This window comes from Protopterus annectens, chromosome 6.part1 (genome assembly GCF_019279795.1).
Source record: "Protopterus annectens isolate FY-2018-M chromosome 6.part1, PAN1.0, whole genome shotgun sequence".
Taxonomy (NCBI): domain Eukaryota; kingdom Metazoa; phylum Chordata; order Ceratodontiformes; family Protopteridae; genus Protopterus; species Protopterus annectens.
In genome coordinates, this window is record NC_056738.1 from 546,669,519 (window position 1) to 546,684,354 (window position 14,836).

Genomic DNA, 14,836 nt, shown 5'->3' on the forward strand with positions numbered 1-14,836 from the left:
CATCTTAAGCTTTTTAGGGATATACAATGATGGGATTTGTAGCTATTACTGGCTGCGAATCTGGCTATTTTGTTATAGGTGGTTTCTAGTTTGGTTAAGAGATTATTTTGGAGGTTAGTAAGTATGAGAGCAGCATGTAGCAGGGATGGTAGAATAAATGTTTGAGCTAGTATAGGTCTAGATTTGTTAGGTATATGTTTGTTGTTGCGATACAGTAGACCTAGTTTTTGATTGGACTTTTTGATACAGTTTAAGATATGTAGGTCGAATTTTAATTGGTCATCTATAGTAATGCCAAGTAATTTGGTGTTTGAGTCTGCGGTGATAATTGTATTATCTAAGGATGACATGGTGAAGTTTTCTTTAGCTGGAATGAGTCTTTTTGGAAGGAAAAGGAGAGGCTTTTTCCTTTTTGGGGTTGACAAGCAGGTTGTTTTCACTTAGCCATTGTTCTACTAGGTTCAGTGATTGTTGAGTGACAGTACGGAGATTTTGTATATTGTTGGAGGTGTTAATAAATTTGGAATCGTCTGCGTACTTTATTACGATGGAGTGGGGGCAGGAGGTTATTTGTAAATATATTAAAAAGTAAGGGGCCCAGGATAGACCCTGGGGAACCCCGGTCTTAACATGATGAAAAGGGGAGAAGGATGTTTGACATCTGATGGACTGATATCTGTTTGAGAGGTAGCTGTTAAATCAGGAGGTAGTGGATGTAGAGAGTTGTAGGTTGGAAAGTTTATTTAGGAGGATGGGATGGCAAACAGTATCAAATGCTTTGGATAGGTTGAGGAATAGAGCTGATATGAGTTTATTACTATCTCTGGCTTGGGCAATGCTGTGTGTGAAAGATAGGAGGGCAGTGGTAGTACTATGCGAGGGTCAGAAACCATGCTGTGCAGGTGTAATTAGGTTTACCTGTAAGAGGTGGTTGAGTATTTGTCTATTATGTATACATTTTTCCAGTACCTTGGATAAGGGGATACTATGGCAATAGGCCTGTAATTTGATGGTTCTGTAGAATTTCCTTCCTCATGGAGGGGTATCATGAAGAAGTTTTTCCAGATATCTGGTACTGTATTTTCTTGGATGGATCTATTGATAAGTATAGACACAGGATATGCTAGGGATCTAGCTGCATGTTTGAGAAATAATGGAGGGAGTTTGTCGACTGATGGTGAACAGGGTTTGAGTTTGTTAAGAAGTGATCTGATGAAGGAAGTTGCTACGGGTGCTAGGGAGACTGGGGGAAGAGATACGGTGGGAGGTGGAGTCTTAAATATTGAGAGTGTCTGGTTTAGTAGGCTTTTCTATTGTTTCGATGAAAAAGATGTTAAGCAGAGCTGCAGTTTCACTAGAAGGTTTGTTAGGGAAAAGGTTTCATGAAGAGGACTTCCCTGGAAATAGCAATTTGTTTATTGAGTGCCAGAATTTCTTTGGGTTGGAATGTGGTTTGCTCAGAGATTTTTGATAGAAATTATTTTTGTCCAGTAGGTCCTGTTTTTTTTGTTTGGTTGTGAAACTGTTTATATAAGTTCAGGTGGAAAGTTGAGTTAATTTTTTTTCTATTCTCTCTAGGCACTGTCTCTGTTGTTCATAAGGGATCGAGTTGCCTGATTTAGACATGGTGCATAATTACATTTTAGCCTATTTTTCTACTGGGAGACAGGGCATTAATTGTTTCTAGGAATACATTGTTGAAGCTTTAGACAGCCTCATCAAGGGGTAATGTGTGTAGGAATGACCAGTTTACAGTGGACAGTAATTCATTTAGTGACAGTGTTGTAGTTTTTAAGGTTACGAGATTCTTTGTATTGGTGGCTCTTGTTAAGAATGGGAGACTGTGTTACTACTGAGGTAGGGAGGTAGCCACTAAGGGAGTTAGGCAGGGTAGAAGAGTTATGATGGCACTGGGGGTTGGATACTAATATCCAGTTGATGACTGAGCCATTCTGCAAATTGTTTTGTTGGCGCATGGGTGAGGTGATCAGCTGGGTAAAGTCATAAATGTTTATAGAGTAGCTAGAGGCGGCAGTATTAACAAGGTTTCAGTCAATATTCATATCCCCAAAGATGATGGTTTCATAGGGAATGGATATAGAAATCCAAGAAAGAAACTGCTTGAGTATGGGAATGATTTTACCTGGGGGTATATAGAATGCAGCAATGGCAAGCTGTTTGTGCTGATTTAGGTTACAGGTTGCTATAAGTATTTTGGCAGGGCAGAAATCAGGGATAGCTATTGAGAGTGGGGAGAGAGAGAGTTTTGGTCAGAGTAGTGTATAGCTGCTCCTCCACCCTTTTTTAACTTCTATTCAGTCGAAGAATATTATAACCAGGGGGAGAATTTTGCAGTTTGTAATATGAGGTTTTAGCCATGTTTCAGATAGGGCAAGTATATCTGGGTTATATTGAGAAATCCAGGTGTGAAAGATGGTGCTTTTATTGACAATGCTTTGTATATTCATTAGCACAAAAGTTAGATTTTTGGAGGCTTGTGATTGTACTGAGTTATTTGTGAGGCAGTTGGAAGGGGGATGCTGTATAAGTATGGTTAGAGTGCTGTTGGCAAGGGCCTGGGTTGGGGTGAATATCACCAGATAAGAGTAGTATTGTCCTTTGAAGTATTTGTAGGAAGAGACATATTTTTGTTTTTTTTTGTTGAGAGGATGGGGGATGGGCATTTTATGTATGTTACTTTGAACTTCTGAAAATGATATAGTGGATGGTTTTAAGAGGAGGGGCAATAAGTGGTGGGTAGTTATTTGTATGGTGGATGGTGGGATAAGAGATTGTGGGAGATGGGGTGGTAAGCAGGTGAGGACTATGGTTAGAGCTGAGAAAAGAATTAGAAAAAGGAGGGAGAGAAATAAAGTTTTGAAAGGTATAGCCATGCTTTAGTTTCAATTTCACTTCCTGGGGAAAACAATCCAAGGCACTTAGTCCCCTGAAGAGGCCAATATACATATCAGTGTCCCGGAAATGACTGTGGTGCTCTTAGCATTGCAGGTCTTCCAAAACTCTCTCCCTTTCAGGACAGTTGTAATTCAGGCGGACAATATGTCAGTAGTTTAGTGCATCAACAAAAAGGAAGAACCAGGTCTTACCCCTTGTGTTGAGAAGCCCTCAGACTGTGGCAGTGGGTGATCTCTTCCAACCACTTTCTGATAGCAATGCACACAATCTGGAAAGTCCAATGTGATAGCAAACAAATTGAGCAGGCCCATTCTACTACCTCACGAGTGGTCTCTCAACGTGAAAGTGGCAGAAATGACTTTCTGTCAATGGGGCCAGCTTTGCTGCAATCTTTTTGCATCTCCCCTAAACAACAAGTGCATCAGCTTCTTTGCCCTGATCCCCCCACTTGGGGAATCACTGAGGGATGCTGTGCTCCATGATTGTTCCACTGGTCTTCTCTATGCCTATCCCCCAAATTTATGCTGAAATCTGCACAGCTGAAGAACAAAGTCATCCTCATTGCACCTTACTTACCATGTAGATTTGGTTCCCCTTTCTTTGGCCTCATCTACTTTACCCACCTTGAAGTCTGGATCTGATTCCAGACCTCCTGTCTCACCTGACAGGCATGATTCATCCAGATATCTCAAACCTCAAGCTAACAGCATGGTTACTCCCCTTCCTTTAACAGCCAGACAACCAATGCTCTCTTCTCCTGTCCTCCAAATACTTTTATCTTCCCATAAAGCTTCTGCAAGTATACTTTACAGAAGTAAATGGAAAAGATTTGTTTTTGAGCTGATCAGAAGCATATTGCCTTTTCTCCACCACTGTATAAACGATTTTTAATGAAGGAGCTGGCTCTTCAACCATTACAGTTCAATTAGCAGCAATCTCTGATTTTCATACTGGACTTGAGAATTCTTCCCTGGCTTCATCTAAACTTTGTAAGAACATTTTGAGAGGCACTCTCCTGCTGAGACCAGCACATAAAGACCCTACTCCACCATAGGATTTAAATTTGGTACTGCAGGCCTTAATTCATTCCCCCTTTGAGAGAGCAGCAAAATAGGACTTTAATTTCCTGACCTGGAAAACTACTTTTGTAGTAGCCATTACCTCTGGTAGAAGAATTTTGGAACTTCAGGCACTGTACTGTAAGCCTCCCTTCTTGATTTCTCATAGGGATAGAGTAACATTATGTACCATCCTTCTTTCCTCCCTAAGGTGGTGTCAGAATTCAATATCAGCCAGTCCATTAATTTGCCAGTTTTCTTTCCTAAATTTGTAAACAAAGGTGAAAATATGTTGCATTTATTAGATGTTCACAGACAATTAAATTTTTACTTACATAGAACAAAAGAAATTAGGAAGACAGATCAATTATTTTTTCCTTTGCAGATTCTAAATTGGGCAAATGAGTTGCAAAAGCAACTTAGGCCAGATGGCTGATGGATATCATATCATTTGTCTACAACAAGTTAGGTCTAACCTTGCCAAAACCTTTAAGAGTCAATTCCACTAGGTCCATGGGAACTTCTTCAGTCTTTCTATCTAGGGCTTCCATGGATGGCATATGTCAGGATGCAACCTAGGTCAGTCCTCATACCTTTATCACTCATTACAAGTCTGATCTGGTCTCAAGGGGAAGAGGAGCATTTGGCACAACTGTGCTCGGGAATATCCTTCCTTAGAGTCCTCCCATGGTTTTTGGTAGCTGGGGACTCTGTCCCAACAGTTGAGGAATTAATGAAAATTGACATCAGATAAAAAAGTTATGTACTTACCATAAAGTTCCATCTATGTTGTCCATTTTCACTCTTCTTCAACTTCCCATCCACCAACCCCCAACCTTTTTCACAGCTGATTTCTGGAAGAATGAGAGCTGTTAAGGACATCACTGTCCTTCATGTTGAGGTTCAGATATAGTTTCTTCTGTCAGGAATGTGATATTACTTCCTACTTTATGTAAACCAGCAAACAAGCTCTGAGATATTTTAGGGGTTGGTGCATTATGGGTAAGGGAGGAGCTCAAGAATCGGATCCAAACCCAACAGTTGAAGAAGAATGAAACTGGACAACACAGATGGGAAATTACGGTAAGTGCATAACTTTTTTTTACCTTGTGCAGTAAAAATGAAACCTGTTCTACAAATGAACTCATAGACAGTCTAGCAGCATGCAGAGCTGCTAAGTGCATATGAAAATGACACTGTTTATACAGACTAAGAAACTCTCCTGCTAATGCTTATGCATTTAGCAAATTATCCATTCCAGAAAACCATACATACCTGGATACCGTTGATCAGGTACTGAATTTTGATGTAACAGTCAGTGTACTAAATCATATTGAACAAATTAAACAATAGCTTGTTAATTATGTAATTTTATAATTAGTACTGAAGGGCTGGATTTTTTAAATGAGAAAAGTTTTATATCACATACCAAATTTCCACACTCTATCTGGCACATATTAGTGATGGCTGAAGCTACTAACGGGCAGTGTAGAATCTGAACTATTGCTGGTGGCGTAACAGGTCTGAATTAAAGGAATTAGTTCTTACTATAAAGTTCTGCATGATATGAGTTCCACCTACATAAAGAAATAAATTGTACTCTATCATCCATTTCATCTTCTCTGCTTGTGTGGTGGAAGAACTGTTAGCAATTAGGTATCAGCTGTAACATTCAGGTTTAATTTTTTTTGTTTATCATTCTCTGTTGCTGTAGAATTAACTATCCTACTGAATGAGATCTCAGTCTGCCATGGAGATTGATTTGTTTAGAATGTCTCTTAAGTCTTATTTATTTTGGAAGCCATACTCCTGATTGTGGTATTAATGTTAAAGTGTTTTTATTAAATTACTTCACTTTCTTTATTTGTGCATCTTAAATATATGATGTGAAGTTATTCAATCTCGCTGTTCATTCTTAACTGATGGGTTCGGAGCCGATCCCTCGGCTCCAGTACGGCCACATGCAAAGCTCGAGGTCTTCCATTAGCTTGAGGCCAAGCCCCTTATCCCATGATGCACTGTGAATTACCTCATATCTAGTTTGCCGCGGCATCTGATCGGAGGTTCCAATGAAAGCTCGGGCCAGTAAACTTTTCTATTTAGTAGCTTATTATATAATATTAGTAATTTTTTGACATACGTAGTTAGATAGTTAGCTCTTATAGCTTCCTTGCAGTTCCCCTTTCCGTGTGTTTATATATATTTACTATATATATAATCTTTAAATATTTGGCCTTGTTGTTTTGGCCTAGTTTACTTTGGACAGTGTGTGTGTATTTATAGCATATTCTATAATAGTTATAGTTATAATTTTTTTGGATACTTTTATCTCAGGAACGTCTGCGTGTGTGTGTGTGTGTGTGTGTGTGTGTGTGTGTGTGTGTGTGTGTGTGTGTGTGTGTGTGTGTGTGTGTGTTTAGAGCCTATTATTACTATTTTCACTCTAATTTTTGATCCGCATGTGTTTAGAGTAGTATCATGGTGGATAAGGACAAACATCCCAAGTCCTGTTTCAAAAAAATGTCTGGACTGTAATCAAAAAATGTCGGTCACTGATGGGCATGTTACCTGTGTATATTGTTTGGGGGCTGTCCACTTGCAAGAATCTTGTGCTATCTGCCATTCCTTTTCATCCAAGGTTCTGTTAGAGAGAAAAAGGAAATTAATGGACAGAGGTTTGTTAAAACACCCTTTTCAAGAGGCATTGAGTGGCCAGGATGTTGCAAGCAAATCTTCTAAGTCCTCCAAGTCATCTGTTGAATCTAAGGATTCCAAACATTCAAAAAAATCTGATGAGACATCGGCTCCACAGGTTTCAGGGCTGACTGTCTTTTCTTTTCGGAGCCAGCCCACAGCCTTGGAGCCGGTATCCAAAGTGCCTCAGTCACCATTATTCCAGTCGGCACCATCTGTTCATTCATCTAGGTCATCTGTCAGCCTTTCAGATTTGGATATGTATCAAGTGGTGCAGAAGCTTCTACAGGCACCAGGCCTTGCTAAATTGTTGTTGGCTCCGTCACAAGCGGCTTTGGAGCTGAAGACCACTACTCCTGCTTTGTCTACTCCTCCTCCGAGGCATACCAGCCCTTCGGAGCCAGAAGAATCAGACCTGTTGATCGTGGAGCCATTGGGGTCAAGGCCTGTTCCAGTGTCCTCAGCTCCATCCACTCTGACATCCTTGGCACTGACCGGGGATTCTAGGAGCTAACACTCTCCAGTCGGATCTGAAGAGGATAGTCAAACCAACTTGTCGGTGCAGACTCTCCCTCACAGGGCTTCGGCTCGGATGAGCTCGGCTCCTACCTCTGGCTCAGAGCCCACTGCCTCGGTGTGGGAGGGTTTGATGGTTCCCTCGGATCCCTTGACTCCTTCCCATCGGAGCAGTGGTGCCTTCGATGCCATGAGGAGAGCTTTGTCTCCCAAGACATCCTCAACTTCAGGCCTAGCTTCTTTATCCCCTAAAGCACCTGTGTCTGCTTCTGCTTCCATGATCCAAGCTAACCGTAGAGACCCAGAGCCCCAGGTAGCCCCACAGGGTGACCCCTGCTCGTCCAAGACCTCTCCAGAAGCCCCCACTAAGGAGGCTCCTAGGAAGAGATTGTGCAAGAGGAGACACTTGGACTCCCCACAGGAGTCTTTAACATCTGATACTGACTTGGATGAGTCAGGAGGGTCCCCACAGTCCCCCTCTGAGGATATCTCCTTTGCTGAGATACTTGAGATCCTTAGGCAGAGGGGTGATTGGCAGTCCAAAAACCCTACTGAGGATGAGTCAGTTCTCCTGAAGGCTTTCGGGTCTCAACCCTCCACCTCTTGGGTGTCTCCGCCCTTTGATGATCTCATGCAGTTAGTTTCTTGAAGGGCATGGGAATCACCGGATTCTATGGAGCCTGTCCCTAGGAGGCCTAACAAATTTATATCAGCCCCACTAGACCAAACATTCTTAGCCAAAGGAGTTCCTGTTGATTTCATGGTGGTGGCGGCGGCCACCAAAAAGGAAATGTCTGAGACTTCCTCATCTATCCATCCTCCTAATAGAGAGTCTAGGATTATGGATAGATATGGGAAATGCATGTTCAGTTCAGCGACTTTTGCTCTCCATTCACTGAACTACTTAATCCATTTTACTAGGTTGCAAAGAGATCACCTTAAGGAGCTGGGAGATTCTCTTCAGGGTACAGTAGCTGCAGGAGCTTATGATAAAGTTGCTGTCCAGCTTTCTACCCTAAATTCAATTGTCAACTCATCCATGCGTCTCATATCCTATGCAGCTGATGGAACACGTAGGGCAGCGGGTACAGGAATGGCTCTTAGAAGACATTCCTGGATGTGCTTGTGTTCCTTCGCGGAGCCCTTCAAGTCATCCATCGTGAACACTCCCTTTGATGGCTCATCCCTTTTTGGGCCTAAAGTGAAGGAAACCTTGACCAGGTGTGAACAGGAGGGAAAGACTCTGTCTGTCGTCGGAGTCCATTTTTCCACCCCTACCCAACCTTATCCAAAAGGTCAAAAGGGAGGGAAAATGTGGTTCTGGAAAGCCCAAGTAGCCTTTCAGGTCACGTGGTGAACCCCTTCCAGGGGCAGAGGAGGGGGTAATAATGGAAGATGCTGCCCTCATGGCAGAGGGGGTCTGCAACACCCAGGGTGACAGAGATCACTTCTCTGGACAACCCTACCAGCACTCCTGAAAGGAGGCCTGACTGTCCTGCTCTGGAGGCAGTCAGGGGTCGCTCATCTTTGTACCCAGAAACCTGGCTAAAAATAACAAAAGACAGCTGGGTACAAAGTATCATTTCCAGAGGGTACTTCATACTATTCGCCACACCCCCTCCAACCATAAGGAGAATCCCAGACATTCCACCCAGTTGCAGGGAACAGGCAGCTATAGAGGTCCGAAAGTTGCTAGAAAAAAAGAGTCATCCAGCCAGTCCCAGCAGACCAAACAGGATCCGGAACTTACTCAAGATTCTTTTTGGTTCCAAAGAAAACAGGGGACTGGAGACCCAATTTGGACCTCAGCAGACTCAACTAGTATGTAAAGAAAGAGAAGTTCCGAATGGTCATGCTTCAGTCTATACTTCCCTTCTTAGGGAAAGACAATTGGATGTGCTCGATAGATCTCAAGAATGCATACTACCACATAAAGATGGCCAGGCCATCCAGAGATTACCTGCGTTTCTGGCTGGGAGCCAATCATTATCAGTTTTGAGCCCTGCTCTTTGGTCTCACTACAGCCCCCAGAGTGTTCACCAAATGCATGGCAGTGGTCACGGCTCACCTGAGGCATTTAGGATTCCAAGTGTTTCTGTACCTAGACGATTGGCTCCTTACCACCACCACCAGGCATCAACTGATTCAGGCAAGGGAGTACACTCTGTCACTCTGCAATCATCTAGGCATTACAGTCAACTCAGAAAAGTCTGCCTTGTTGCCATCGCAGCATATCGTTTTTATCGGGGCAGAGCTAGAACACCACAACCACCACTCTAAGGCTACCAATAGAAAGAGTCTTTCTTCTTCATCAGCATGTCAGCACATTGGTATCAAAAGACAGAGCACCAGCTTCAGAAGTTCTGAAAGTATTGGGTATGTTGGCAGCAGCAATCCTAGCCATACCATTAGCAAGAATGCATATGCAGATCCTTCAATGGCTGTTGTTCACTCAATGGTCTTACCAGGAACTACCCATGGATCACACAATATTGATTACAAGCTCTTGCAAGAAAGACCTCCAGTGGTGGTTGACGTCTCTTCATGTCACCATAGGATGCCCCTTTGTCCTACCCCCTCCAGTAGCCATTGTGACCACGGACGCTTCCCTGATAGGGTGGGGGGTGGCATTTTCAGGGAAAGACTGCCCAAGGCACATGGAACGATCAGGAGTCACATTTGCATATCAATATCCTGGAGATGGGATAAGTACTTTTGGCATTGCAGTACTTCCAGGACTCTCTTCCTCTAGGAATGATTGCAATTCAGACAGACAATATGACAGTAGTCTGGTATTTGAACAAACAAGGGGGAACCAGATCTTAACCCCTTTGCCGAGAAGCCCTCAGAGTTTGGCAGTGGGCTGTTTCCTCCCAGCACTTCCTGTTGACAACACACATCCCGGGGAGATCGAACATGATAGCAGACAAACTAAGCAGGGCAATTCTGTTACTACATGACTGGTCCCTCAAGAAAGAGATTACGGACAGAATTTTCCACAAATGGGGACAGCCTTGCTGCAACCTTTTTTCCAGTCACATCAACACAAAATACAGAAGCTACTTTACCCTGATTCTCCCTCTGGGAGAAGCCCCGAGGGATGCACTCGTACACGATTGGCCCCGGGTCTCTTCTATGCATTTCCACCAATACCATTGATACCCAAGGTTCTACAGAAAGCAAAATCCCAGGGAAGGACCATCATTCTTATAGCCCCTCATTGGCCTCAGCAGATTTGGTTCCCATTCCTTTAACCTAATCTCTTGGAGGATCCCTGGATTTTGGGCCCAGTTCCAGACCTCCTGACACACCCATCGGGGGACCTTCATCCCTCTCTGCAGTCATTGAAGCTGACAGCTTGGCTGCTCCAGTTCCCCTCATAGCCAGGCTTCATAACTTTTCCAATAAGACAAAACAGATCCTTTTGTCTTCTCATAAGCCCTCCACAAGAAAATTATATCTTAGTAAGTGGAAGAGATTTTCCATATGGGCCTCTAAAAATAATATTTATCCTTACCAAGCCCCCATGACATCCAGATTAGAATTCTTGACTATGATCTTTAACAAAGGAGAGGCAGCAGCAACAGTTCGGGTTTGGTTGGCTGCTATTTCTAATTTCAGTCTTGGGGTTGATGGTTTAAATATCATGTCCCACAAGTTATTCAAAACTTTTCTTAAGGGGACATTTCATATGAGACCACCTGTGAAAACTCCCTATTCTCCAAGGAATCTAAATGTTATGCTTTCACATATAATTCTCCCTCCGTTTGAACCAGCATCATCTTGTGACCTCAAATATTTGTCGTGGGAAACCATTTTTCTGGTAGCTATTACTTCTGCCCGCAGAGTGTCAGAGCTTCAGGCTTTATCTATCAACCCTCCTTATTTGATTTTTCATGCTGACAGAGTATCACTTAGGACAAATCCTTCTTTTTTGCCCATAGTTTGTTCAGAAACCAATATTAACCAAGTTATTGAGTTACCAGTTTTCTTCCCTAATCATTCCAAGTTAGAGTATATGCTGCACCAACTTCATGTTCACAGACAGCTCAGATTTTATTTGGATAGAACAAAAGATTTCAAGAAATCAGACCAGCTTTTTGTTTCATTCTCTGAATCCAGGAAAGGTAGACCAGTGGCCAGAACAACTCTGTCTAAATGGTTATCTGATTGTATCACCTTTGCCTATTCAGCTGCTAATATGCCCTTGCAACATAAGATTAAAGCTCACTCAACCAGAGCAGTTTCTACATCCTCTGCGTTTTCAGCCAAACTTCCCCTTGATAACATTTATGCAGCAGCCACTTGGTCAAAACCTCATACCTTTATCACGCATTACAAAGTGGATGAGGCCTCCAGGGATAGAGCATCCTTTGGGTCCACGGTCCTAAGAAATGTACTCCCGTTAGCCACCCGAGATTGATGGTGCTTGGGACGCTACCCATCAGTTAAGAATGAACGGCGAGACTGAACAATTTCACATTACGAAGTTATGTACTCACCATAACATTCCATGTGAGTTGTTCATCTTGCCTTGATTCTTACGTCCCTCCCTCCTACCCACTTCTGGCTGATAGTTGACCTAGATTTTGGTTTCATCCTGGTTGCTCAAATTCTTCTTCCCTTCTATAGGGGAATAACTATTATATATGGTTATAGTATACGCAGCAAACAAGATCTGAGGTAATTCACAGTGCATCATGGGATAGGGGGCTTGGCCTCGAGCTAGTGGAAGGCCTCAAGATTTTCATGTGACCCTTTTCATGTGACTGTACCGAAGCCGAGGGATCGTCTCTGAACCCATCAGTTAAGAATGAAGGCGAGATGAACAACTCACATGAAATGTTATGGTGAGTACATAACTTCTTATTATGTCACCATTATTTATTTATTTATTGTTGACTTTCTGTTATTTATTACAATATCTTATATCAGGATTCTGAGAAAAAATATTGATCTGATGTTGTTAATCTTCATTCATTCCTTACTGGTGGGTGTCGGTTCCGTCCTCAGATCTGAGTCGGCCATTATAACAAGCTCGCACTAGCCAAAAAACTCACAAGCTAAGCTTTTACCCACAGTGCCCCTCTCCATATTACCTCAGGTCTCATTTGCCATGTACAAAACAAGACGTGTCAGGCCAGCTCTCAGCTAAGTCAGTTAAAACGTTTCAACACTAATTTAAATTGTTGATTGTGTTTCTTAAACTTTTACCTTTCTCTGTGTTTAATCACATAATTTTGAGTATCCATGTGTCCCTCTCTCTTTTTTTGCCTTTTCTACCAAGTTTGGTACTCTTTGTACTATTGCTGGTACAGGCCTTTCCCTTACCCATTGGGTATTTCTCTTACCATTGCTGGTAATCCTTTTCCTTTCCTTTCTTCTATTCCAAAAAGAAAAAAAAAAAACAAACTTTCCTGTCTGTCCTGCATGGCTGTATTTTTTTTTGCTACTGCTGTTATTTGACTTTTGATATGTGGGATAAAAAAGGAATCACGGGCTTCAAACGTTGTGATCAATGTGATAGAAAAATGCCCAATGTGAATAATCATTCATCCTGTGTGTATTGTCTAGGGGTGCCTCACCTTTCTGCGAAACCCCATTGTGCCCATACGTTATGGAGTGTAAGAACAAGTTAATGTTGAAAGGTCTATTGAAATCTCCTGTCGCGAAGCAAATCCTTACCCTCCTCTCCTCATGACACTGAAACTAAACAGTCGGAAACAAAACTAAAAGTTGCTAAATTGGCAATATCCTCAGCACCGGGGCCTAAACCTTTAACCTCAGCACCGACTTTGGTTCCAAGACAACAACTGGCTTCGGTGCTGTCTTCTTTGGCACCTATGCCTGCACTGACCACTGCTCCGACATATTCTTCAGCAATAGCACTGACCCAACTTTTGGCACCAAAAATAGCTGTCCCAGATCCAGTCACTTCCCCCCTCCCTGTACTTCATATTGGTCTTTCAACTTCAGTGCCGAAAGGTGAAATCACTCCTCGGACCAGATATTCCCCCTCGGTGGACCCATTTTTTGGCCAGCAATGCATCCCCTTTTTAGAACATCCTATTTCACCTTCATGGATGTCCACCCACTCCTCCAAGAGTCTTCAGAATTGACGTAGTGAGGGTCGTGGATCAGCTCTTGGTTGACAGATGAATATCAACTCCATCCAAACCCTCTCTCCCATCCGGAGCCGAAGGATCTTCTCCAAAGACTGCAGAATATTTTATTCCTTTGACCTCCTTGCAGGTTTTGGAGCATCCGTCACTGATGCCAACCCCGGTTCCAGCTTCTTTGGTACTGATGGTAGATCTTACCACAGTACTGGAGCCTACCCTTTGGCCTTCGACCTCCTGCAGCCGGGCCATCCTCAGAACAGAGACTGGTCTGCCGGCACTGCGTTCCCTGGTACGGCATCTCCTTTTTGCACATCTGCCATGGTTCCAGTCGATTTGCCAGAGCCATCTCCTCCTGTGGCTCCGTCCCCGTCAGCGGGTTCTTCAGAGTGGAGTGTGACCCCGGTCCTGAGGTTGTCTTTCTTGGTTCTGGGCTCCCACCCTTCTTTGGGAGGACCTGCTTTCCAGGTGATGGAGAGGGCACTGGCCTCTGCAGGCTCTCAGTTGGTCCCTCCAGCACCGGAGATCCACCCTTTCCCTACCTCTGAGCCACAGCTGATGCATCCCACTACTCATGGACACCGGGCTCAGGAACCTCAAGGCGCCCTTCAACAAGGTTCCTCATCTGCACGATTCTCCTCGGATGCTCCCATCGAGGAGGTTCCTTACAAGAGATCATGCAAGAGGAAGCCTGTGGATTTCTCAGAGGAATATCTGACTGAAGATACAGACAACAATGAAGAGGAAGGGCCCCCATGGTCACCCCTGATGATGTCTCCTTTGCAGACATCTTAGAAATCCTGAAGCAGTGGGGTGAGTGGAAGTCCACCACCCCTTCCTCTGAGAAGTCTGTATTCTTGCAGGCTTTCTGGGCCCAGCCTAGGTGACCCCGCCTGCAGATGACATTGTCCAATTCATCGTGCAGCACTCATAGAAGAGTCCTGATACCATTGACCCTATCCCCTGGAGGCCAGACAAAATTCTTTCCCCTCCAGAGAACAACCCACACTGGTCCAAGGGCCTTCCAGTAGATGCTATGGTTGTGGCATTGGCCACTAAAAAAGAGCTCACCGAGGAAAACACTACTGTTCATCTCATAAACAGGGAGTCCAGGGTGATAGAAAGACTTTAAGCAGGTGTATTCTTCAGTGACCTTTGCCATCCGGTCCCTGAATTATCTGGCACACTTTACTTGGCTTCAGAGAGACCTGATTTCGGAATTCTCAGAAACCCTGGCCGGAGCAGTCTCTGATGAGGTACAGGACAAAGTTACCTTACAGCTTGCAACCCTGGAGTCCATCTATAATTTGTCCATGAGGTTGATTTCCCACTCTACCAAAGGGGTAGCTAGAGCAGCGGGTGCAGGCGCTGTTACAAGACGTCATGCCTGGATGTGCCTATGTGTCTTCGTGGGTCCTTTTAAGTCTTCCTTCCCAAATGCCCCCATAGAGGCCTCCTCTCTTTTTGGCCCAAAGGTAAAAGACACTTTTGCCAGGTGTGAAAAGGAAGGTAAGACGTTGTCTGCCACAGGCA